The sequence below is a fragment of the Tenrec ecaudatus genome, chromosome 1, assembly GCF_050624435.1.
Source record: "Tenrec ecaudatus isolate mTenEca1 chromosome 1, mTenEca1.hap1, whole genome shotgun sequence".
In the NCBI taxonomy this organism is placed as follows: domain Eukaryota; kingdom Metazoa; phylum Chordata; class Mammalia; order Afrosoricida; family Tenrecidae; genus Tenrec; species Tenrec ecaudatus.
Window position 1 is genome coordinate 54,149,441 of NC_134530.1, and position 9,667 is coordinate 54,159,107.

Genomic DNA, 9,667 nt, shown 5'->3' on the forward strand with positions numbered 1-9,667 from the left:
TACCTAGCTTTGTGCATTCCGTCTCCTTTCTCGTGACTTCCTGTTTTCCCAGATTCATACTGGATCCAGGCCGCATCCCAACTGTGAGTGGACGGTTGCAGCTGTTTCTTCTCCTTTGACTCATTTTGAGTCACACCGCATCAGCAAATGAAGATCCCCAAAGCTTTGCTGCCTCCACATCATTAATGTCACTGAAGAAGGCGTTCCTCCCCAGATGCACTGGGGCACTCTCCAACCTGGAGAGCTCTTCTCCTGGCGGCAAATCAGATAACGTTCTACTACTGTCCTTTACGCTTCCACGGCTCATGTTTTCAGAAGTGGTCCACCTGTTCCTTCTTCCCCGTGTGTCTTTCTCTGGAAGCTCCATTGCAAGTTTCCCACCACAAGTGACCCTGCTGGGACGTGAAACAGCAGTGACACAGCTTCCAATATCCCTGCCACACTCAAACCACCACCAGGCCTGTGCCCTTTCCCAAAGCATATGATAAATTGGAGCCTCGTCAAACAACCTTTATACATATTGGGGTTTTGTTTGGGTTTGTTTGTTTATTTGCTTCTTTTGTCAACTGGCAAAACCCTTGAGAAGGTCAGGCCCTCTGAACCCCTCAGGGAAAGGAAGAGGAAGTTCCCCCCCCCCTTCACCGCCTCAGCAGAACCCCTAAAAAACTGCTTCTAAAAGTGTGCTTGTTCTGTGATGCTCACCTTCCAGACACAATCGCTGAAGACAAAATGAGTACATAAGCAAATGTGGTGAAGAAAGCTGATGGTGTCCGGCTATCAAAAGATATATAGCCTCTAGTGTCTTAAAGGCCTGAAGACAAACAAGCAGCCATCTAGCTGAGAAGCAATAAAGACCACATGGAAGAAGCACTTCAGCCTGTGTGATCATGAGGTGTCGATGGGATCAGGTATCAGGAATCAAAGACCCAGAACAAAACAGCAGGTCAATGTGAATGAGGGTGACATAGTTAAAGTTTATTGTGCCAACCTGACTGATAAACACATGTGGGGTTAATTGAAGGGTGGAGGGATAAATGGCTTGGTGAGCCTGGCCTTTCTAGTTCTTGAGTCTCTTGCTTTCTGATGGTCAGACCAGGGTGCAGCTGCCTTAGCCAGTTCCTTGCTTCAGCTTGCAAGGCTCACTTCCTGAAAGATATCCCTGAGGAGAAACCACATGGACCTATCCGATGCAGCCCTAGGTGCTGGAGCAGCCATGTGGAGACCCCTGCCAACGCTGAGATGCTTACACATTCACTGATTCGGCTTTCCTCCGGCAGTCGGCATCATTGTGTGTATTGTGTGAGATGGAGGAGGATTTTGTGGATTGGTGTTGGACATATGGGCTAATGTTGGACTTGTGGGCTTGGGCAGCACTGGGTTGGGATGTTTTCTTGATGTGCACTTACCCTTCATAGAAAACTCTCTCATATACATGTCTGTGGATTTGTTTCTCTAATGGACTCAGACTAACACTGAGGGGTAGTGCAGAGTGGAGACCCAAAGTCCATCTGTAAACAATTAGACATCCCCTCACAGAAAGGACACAAGGAAGAGACGAGCCAGTCAGGGTGCAGTATAGCACCGATGAAACTCACAACTTTCCTCTAGTTCTTTGATACTCTCCACCCCCCATCATGATCCCAATTCTACTTTACAAATCCAGCTAGACCAGAGTATGTACACAGGTACAGATAAGAGCTGGAAACACAGGGAATCCAGGACAGATAGACCCCTCAGGACCAATAATGAGAATAGCGATACCAGGATGGTAAGGGGAAGGTGGGGAGAAAAAGGGGAACCGATCACATTGATCTACATAGAACCCCCTCCCAGGGGACAGACAACAGAAAAGTAGGTGAAGGGAGACATTGGTCAGTGTAAGATGTGAAAAAATAATAATTTACAAAGTATCAAAGGTTCATGAAAGAGGGAGGGTGAGGAAGGAGTGGGTAAAATGAGTAACTGATACCAGGGGCTCAAATAAAAGAAAATGCTTTTGAGAATGATGATGGCAACAAATGTATAAATGGGTTTGACACAATGGATGCTTGCATGGATTGTGAAAAGCACTGTACACCCCCGCCCAATAACGTGATTTAAATAAATAAATAAAATTGTGCTTGTAGATGCTATTTCTGATGAAGGAGCCTTTTTAAAATTATTTTTTAAAATTATTTTTGGGGGGGCTTGTACAATTCTTATCACAATCCACACATCCATCCATTGTGTCAAGAACATATGTACATTTGTTGCCATCATCATTCTCAAAACATTTGCCTTCTCCTTGAGCCCTTAATATCAGCTGCTCATTTTCCCCTTCCATCCCCACTCCCCCTACCTCATAAAGCCTTCATAATTCATAAATAGTTGTTATTTTGTCATATGTTACACTGTCTGATGTCTCCCCCTGCCCCCTTCCCTGCTGTCCATCCCCCAGGGAGGAGGCTATACGTAGATTCTTGTAGTTGGTTCCCCCTTTCTACCCCACATTCCCTCCACCCTCCAGACATCACCACTCTCACCACTGGTCCTGAAGGGGTCTTCTGTCCTGGATTCCCTGCGTTTCCAGTTGCTATCTGTACCAATGTACAGCCTCTGGTCTAGCCAGATTTGTAAGGTAGAATTGAGATCATGATAGTGGGAGGGAAGCATTTAATAACTAGAGGAACGTTATATGTTTCATCATTGCTACCCTGCACCCTGACTGATTCATCTCCTCCCCACAACCCTTCAGTAAGGGGGGTGTATGGTTGGCTACCAATGGGCCTTGAGTCTCCACTCTGCACTCACCCACATTTACAATGATATGATTTTTTGTTCTGATGATGCCTGGTACCTGATCCCTTTGACAGCTCGTGGTCATACAGGTTGGTGTGCTTCTTCCATGTGGGCTTTGTTGCTTCTGAACTAGATGGCCATTTGTCTATCTTTGAGCCTTTAAGACCCCAAATGCTGTACCTTTTGATAGCCGAACACTATCAGCTTTCTTCACCACATTTGTTTATGCACACGTTTGTCTTCATTGATCATATCAGGAAGGTGGGCACCCACTGATATGATTTTTAGTTCTTTGATGTCTGATAACTGGTCCCTTCTGCACCTTGTGGTCAGACAGGCTGGTGTGCTTCTGATGAAGGAGTCTTAGAAGACTCCTTGACTTCAGGAATGACTCTTACACCTTGGAAAGACATCTTTTATCTTGAAAAACGACTATATTCTGGTTGGTTGCCTTCCTTAATAATTGTCCTCTCTGGTGTATTAAAATTTAAGCAGTCATTTCTGGTTCCTCAAAGGCAGAATGGCTTGTGAGGCTTTCTTTTGTTGAGACTTGGAAGTTCCCTCTTCGCCCACATGCCTAGAGGTAAAAATAAAAGCCATGACTCTGCTGGGTTTCTTACTTAAAGCAGGAGTTTCAGAATTGTGTCATTTCAATGAACGCAGGTAACGGGTTCAGGAGAGCCTGGCTCTTAGTGAGAACTCGACGGTGGGAACTATTTTGAATCATGAGTGCTGCTATTATTATTTCTGCCGTTGGGCCCTTTCCCAGCTGGTATTTCAGGTGAGCCTCCCCCAAGCCCCAGCCCAAGAAGAAGGCAACTGAGAGGTGTGGACATGCGCCTAGCAGACCAGAGAAGGCAGCAGCCCACCACAGATCACACAGCCGGCCAGCAGCAGCTCCAGACACAGGTCCTTGCCCCACCGTGGCTGCTTTGGGGCTGCTTGGCAGCTGACAGTCACTCCAGGGCTTTCTTTCCCAGCCCCAAGGCTCCTGGATGCCCTCTCTGGCCCACTTCTGACCCACCCACACCCAGCTGAAAGTCCACTTCCTGTCAGACTACTGGCCCACAATTCCCTCCTGGCCCCTCTCACCACCTCACTCCTGCCTCTGGAGCAGGGACCGCAAGGCTAAGGCCAGCAGCCCCCACAATGAGGAAGCAGATGGCACTTCCACCTGCCTCACAGGACATATGTGGGCAAGGTGGGAAGCTGCCAATGCCACCACAGCTGCAGAGACAGGGCCTGGCTCTCTGGGAGCCATGGGTGGGCCCCATCCTGGCACAGTGGTACAGGCTGCAGCCTGTGAAAGGCAGATGGGCCTTAACCTCACACGGTCAGCCTGACAAAGCTAGGCCATGGCCACTGCAGTCCGTCAGCAGACCACGGGACCTGACTGAGGCTGACTCCAGCCCAGGCCTTCAAGGGGGATGCCCATGGCAGGAGGCCTCGGTACCTGGTGCACAATCCTACCGCAGACTGCTCTGTGGATGCTGGCTGGTATCTGTTCCCAGAAGGCTCTGCAGGAGGCTCCAGGCTGAGGGACCGACCATGGAAAGGGACCCAGGGCCCAGGTGCTCTCCTGTGATGAGCTGAGTGCCGGGCCCAGACCTGGAACACCCAGCTTCAACCTTCACCCCTGCTCAGCCCACTCTGAGGCTGCAGCGTGACAATAGCCATGGAGACACAAAGGCAATCTCTGCCAAGCCTCCAACTCAACTGCCCCTCCTCACCCCTGCCAGGCACCCCACCCTGGGAAAGACCTTCCTCAATCCCTGCCCCCTCGGCACCGGTGGCTGAAGTCACACACCTGCCCTGAAGGCCACCGTGAGGATGACCTCACTGGGGCATTTCCCGCAGCTAGGGGATTTTGAGCCCATGGAACTCAAAGACGCAAACAACCAAACAACGGAAATGATAGCGCCTGCCACGAGCCCAGTACAAGGCCGGAACCCTGGGAGAGGTTCAAATAAAAGGTGGAAAACGAAGTTCGATACACTATGTTTTGAATGAGCTTTGGGGAAAGCCACACATGTCCTGGTTTAAAAGGGGCATGTGTTTTCTGTCCTTTGTCTTAATCCCTTTCTTCTGGCCGGACATGAGACGTGACAGCCTAGGGGACAGCAGTTATTCTGGGAGCCTGAGGATGAACCCACCAGCTTCAGGAAAATGTAGGGGAAACAGAGATGCCAGGTCCCCCATGGCCTCGTGGAGCTTCGGGACCAGCCGTCGGGCCCCCTTCTGTTGGACGTCTTGTACTATGAGAAGCAGCAACCCTGCCCACGTCTCTTGATTTAATTCGTCCACGCAGCACAAGACTTGTTTTAGGGCCCAACAGTGACCAAGGGAGATAAGAGCCCCGCTCTCCTGGTACAGGCATTCGGATTGGGAGATGGAAAGCAGTGGAACTCGTGTTGTTAGGTTGTTAGGTGCCATCTAATTGGTTCTGACCCGTCGGGAGTGCATGCGCCACAGAACAAAGCAGAGCCCGGTCCTGGGCCTCCTCCCGGCAGCTCCTATGCCTGAGCCCGTGGCTGCAGCCGCAGACCGTGCCCATCTCATGGAAGGCCTTCCTCTCTTTCGCTGCCCTTCTACGTCACCAAGCGTGATGTCGTTGTCAGGGACTGGTCTGTCCTGACAACACGTCCAGAGTATTTAAGCCAAAGTCTCGCCAGACTGGCCTCTAAGGAGCACTCTGGCCTTACTTCTTCCAAGACAGATTAGTCTGGCCTTTCAGCAGTCCTTGGCGCTTTCCAATATTCTTCTCCAGCACCACAATCCAAATGAAGCAGCTCGTCCTCGGTCTGCCCTGGTCTCTGCAGCAGATTCGCCCAATGCAAACTCATCTCTTCATCGCTTGACTGCTGCTCCCAAGAACATGGGTTGTGGAGCCAAGTAAGATGAAATCCTTGACAACTTCCATCTTTTTTTTTATTATTGAAATGGGATGATTTTAGCCGGCGAGAATTCACCCTGCTCTTCGGCCTGCCCTCGCTCGACTCTGGTATCAGCTGGAGCGCAGATTTGCTGTGGGGTTTCAGGATGCTCATCGGCCCCTCTAGCCTCTGCTCCCCTACCTGTCACATCGGAGCGGTCCTCGTCAGTGCTCTCTGAGGTCCACCCCCTCAGGCAGGCAGGCCCCGAGGCCAGGGAGATCCCTTCAGAGGGGCCCCTCGGGCTGGCCGGGCTCTTGCTGCCCTCAGCCCCCCCCCCCCCCACCCAGTGCTGGGTAAACAGCTGGAGATCCCATTCAGTCAGCTTAGCGGCCTGACTGCAGGCTTTCAGGGTCACCAATAAATCTTGAGCAGCCGCTAAAAGATCTGTCCCTGGCCAGCTGCAGGCTGAAGAGCTTGATTGTGACCATGGCCTCCCCTGGCCAGCTCTGGGCCTGGCCCTGAGCAGCACAGGAGGCTGGGCCACGATGGGGCCGGGCTGTCCTCCACCGTTCTCTGCAGTCATTTTTATGTTGCCCTGGGGCCTCTTTTCCTACTGTGTGTGTCTCAGTTACCACTGACCCCCAACCCAGGTTAGCCACTGAGCCTCAGCCCCCTACATGCCTCTCTCTCTCTCTCTCTCTCTCTCTCTCTCTCACACACACACACACACACACACACACACACCACACACACACACACACCTGCTCTCACTACATCTCTAAGCCCTTCTCCCCGAGTGTCCTCCTGCAGGAGGACAGTGTAGAACTCCCACTCTGGCAGGTAACCACATCATTCATGTATCGAGTGTGCCAGGGACTCCCTGGGGCCTGAGGACGGAGCAATGGGCCAGACAAGGTGCCTGCAAGATGCCCAGCCTCACTTATAAAAGTTTTATGGCCACTTTACCCCCAAAGGCAAATAAATGAAGACCCCAGACATGTCACTCAACGGACAAATGAATAAGCACACTGTGGTGTGTGCGCACAATGAAACACTACACAGCCGTGAAGAACAGCAAGGCGTCTGCAAACTGTATGGTTAGGTGGGTAGACCTGGAGGGCATAAAGCTAAGTGAAGTAAGTCAAGCAGGTAAGGACAAATAGTGCACGGTTCCACTCTGCTAAGAAAACAGGGGTAAGCATAGAGACACTGGGGGTTCCTGCTGGGGCAGGGAAAGTCCCCTTTAGATGGCTCCGACCTAAGAGTGGTTATTTGGATGACAGGAAACGTGGCACCAAGTGTGGACGTGGTGAGCACAGCACAAAGGAGGTAATTGAGCACATGTGGGCCGGCCTATCCATTGACGTTCACAGGGAGGTACGATGAAGCAGCGCGAATGGATACAATTATCTACAATCCAAACCAAACCCTCTTTGCATTGAGTCAAGTCCAACTCTCAGCAGCCCCACAGGGCAGAACACAACTGCTCTACTAGGTTTCTGAGTCCTAAACCGTCAAGGAATCAGACTGCCTCATCTTTCTCCCATGGAGTGGCTGGTGGGTTCAAACCACTAACCTTCTGGTGAGCAGCCCAGGGCTTATCCTGCTGTGACATCAGGGTTCCTTACAAGTGTCTGTTTTTAAGAACATCGAACCCACTGCTATGGAGTCAGTTCTCTCCAGGATTTCTGAGACTGTGAATCGCCATGGGGGCAGATAGCCGATCTATCTCCCACAGACTGACTGGTGTATTTGAACTGCCAACCTTATGGCTAGCAGCCAAATGCCTCTCCCACAGTTGTACCAGGGCTGCTACAAGTGTCTATTCAAACCCACTGCCATCAAGTCAATTCTGACTCACTGCCACTCAAGAGAGTGTTTCCTAGGCTTCATAAATATGTATGGAAGCAGGCAGCCTCCTCTCTCTCCCAACAACCATGAGCTCATCTGCCCTGAGACCAGAAGAACTAGATGGTACCAGTTACAACCACTGACCATTGTGGCCACAGTCACTAGATGATCCCAGATGGAATGGGTGAAAATGTGGAACTGACTCAGCTTTAAAAAAAAAAAAAAGCCAGACATATCGGTTGGAAGAGTGCAGAACAGAGGCCTCCCTGAGACTATCCCCCTGAGAGACTCTTTAGACCTAGAACCTAGTCCCCCACCCCAAGATTGCATTTTAGCAAAATAGCAGAGTGATCCACAAATACAGGCGACAGCTCCTAAGATCAGCGCCCCACTTAAAAATCATCAGTAGGAGACCCAAGGGTCAACAGCTACTCAAAAGCAAAGACGCGAAGACAAGAGGGTAGGGACACTAGAGTGCTGGGAGTGGAATAAACAGAACACGCTGAAAAGTGCATTGAGATAAAGGTCACTAGTGTCACTGACCAATCTGTGTGGGTATTGTCAAAAGGGTCCCTCGCTTTGTGTAAACCTCCACCAAACACACACAGACATAATAAATATTCCTGGTCAAGGTGAGGATCAGCACCCTCCAACCACATGCCTGTTCTGCCAGGCGCCAGACTCCAGCAAAAGCCCGGTGCGGGGAGGCGGGGGCCAGTGGTGGCCACCGTGCCAGCAATAGACTCACAGGCCAGGTCGCGATGCTGTTGCTTAGTAAAAGCATGCCCCTAGTCATCTACAAAGAACTAGTCTCTCATTAGGGAAGCATCCGGTGCGGGGGAAGGCCACAGAACCTGGGCAGAGACAAAACTGGCAGGCCGTGTGACCCCAAGATGGTCCCTCTGTGGCTCCTGTTTGTGGGCTCTTCGCTACACACAGGGGTGATGGTAACTCAGGCCTCTTGTCGAGTGACCAGGGAGACTGAGATCATGGTGATGGAGTCGCACTGGGCCTGTGACCCCTGAGGCCTAGGCCTTCCCCACCCCATTGCCGTGCCTCTTGTCAAATACATTCTTCCTAAAGGCTGGTTCTGAACCAGCCCTGCCTGGCTCAGGAACCTCCAATGGCTCCCTGTGGTCTGAAGGATCGGTTCTTTCCATCCTGAAAGGATTCTTTGAGTCCCGAAATAAGACCACAAGCTAGAGGCTGTCACAGTCTGCAGCTCTCACGTGATTGGGACAGAGTCCAAGCTCAGTGTCTCCATCAGGTCCCACAGAGCAGGGCCGCCGTGAGAGTATCCCACCAGGCCCACTCGACATCACCCCACCTCAGGATTTCTTAGCCAGACAGGCTTGGGGTGCAGACCCAACAATGTCACCCTCCTCGCCTCCGCCCCTTTTCCCCAACCCTTCTCACCTTGGGGGAGAGAGGGGGCGTTTGTGGTTGGAGACGCACACCACATTTTCCAGCAAAGCTATCGGAAGGTGCCATTTTCCACCCCACCCCTCAGCCCTCAGCGGCTCTGCTGAGCCATGTGACAGGGGGTGGAGCTGGGCCAGGGAGGTCCCCAAGACTCCCAAGGGTGGTGAAGATCCCCTGAGACATGAAAGGGCCGCATTTCGGAGCACCTACTTGAGGCTAGCCTTTCACAGGTACTCTCTCGTGTTAAAGCAGGGAAGGAGGCTCTCTTCTCACCTCCCCTAGCCCACACAGGGTCACATGTGTGAGTCAGCTTGCTGGGAGTTCTAGAGAACTGGGGCATCCTAGCTACTTCCCAACACACCATATGGCCCCGCCCCCTCAGATCCATACTGGGTGTGGGGTCCTTGACATTTACCACCCCCGTATGCCCCACCCCACCCTCCTAGTCCTTTTGTTCTGTCATGTTATTGTAGTAAAATATGCATAGCAAAACATTTGCAATTTCAACTATTTTCGCATGTACTGCATAGTCTTACACTAGGACCCACTGCTTCGGTGAGATCCTCGCTCTGTGTGGGATCACTTAGGGACCGGCCGTGTGCACTCAGACGTACTCAATGCAGTGACTTTAATGACACTGGTCGTGTTGTACAGTGATCACCCCTGCCCTACTGCATGTTTTCCACCACCCTTCACCGAACCCAGCTCCTTTTAAGCAATGGCTTGCCATGTCCCTCTTCCTC